Below are 1,058 nucleotides of genomic sequence, written 5' to 3'. Positions count from 1 at the left end.
GGGGGCGGCCTGAGCGTCCTGAGGGGACACGGGGCAATGAGGGGCAGGCTCCGGCCGCAGCGTCAGCGCCCCTCCTCCCGACGGCGGGGAAAGCGGCCGAAAGTTCCTCCCCGAGGCTCGCAGGCCTCTTATTCAGCCGAGGCCCTCTGCGCCCCTTCCTCCCTGAGCTAAAGTACCGGGTGGAGGGGACAGGGCGGGGGGCTGGCGCAGGTGTTGGGGGACATGAAAAGGTGATCGTCAGCTAAGGAGAACCAGCTCTCCCAAGGTGAGGAATGCAGGGCTTTCCTTTGTTTGGGAAGATGCCAGAGTCCGGCTCACCGAATTCCTTCCTTTGATATGCACCTCAGCCCTCTGGGGCCTGCATTCTGTATGTGCATATCCTGAGTTCCTCAGGGCCCGCCCGCTCACATTGGAGCGCTGCAGGTGCTGATGGCTGTGACATCCTTTGTTTACTGAGATGGCAAGAAATATTCCATTTCTCACAGGCTTGAGGGGCAGACAGTGAAAAAGAGTCGGAGAATCTCACTCGGCATGTACTTTGGTTTATATATAGATAATATTTATACTTAACTGTGCTAGTAGAGGCTCTCGAGTCCAATCAACTTGTACTACTGCCCTCTATGTATTAATTTCATCAATATCATAAGATAAATGCCTACAGAATGGACTTAATCCAGTTAAATAGCATAATGATTTTTAAAGGACACATAATAGAAATATAACAACAAAACATTTACCACTAAAGGCTGGGTCTGGAACAACCTAAAGAAATGTTCCATTGTTAAAATATTGAAAGAATATTCAATAGAAATGTCAAGAAAAATGACAAATAATAAGGTTAGCAGAATGTTGAAATGATCTATCTTTATGATTAAAGTGGCAGAAAATCATTTATTAGTAGGCACTGGGGCAGAAGATGCCTGATTTTATATCTTTGTTTAAAGGAAACATAATAGAAGTATAACAACAAAACCTTTACCACTAAAGGCTGGGTCTGGAACAACCTAAATAAATGTTCCATTGTTAAAATGTTGAAAGTTGTATTCAATAGAATGTTA

This window comes from Physeter macrocephalus, chromosome 11 (genome assembly GCF_002837175.3).
Source record: "Physeter macrocephalus isolate SW-GA chromosome 11, ASM283717v5, whole genome shotgun sequence".
Lineage (NCBI taxonomy): Eukaryota > Metazoa > Chordata > Mammalia > Artiodactyla > Physeteridae > Physeter > Physeter macrocephalus.
This window is presented reverse-complemented; position numbering follows the sequence as displayed.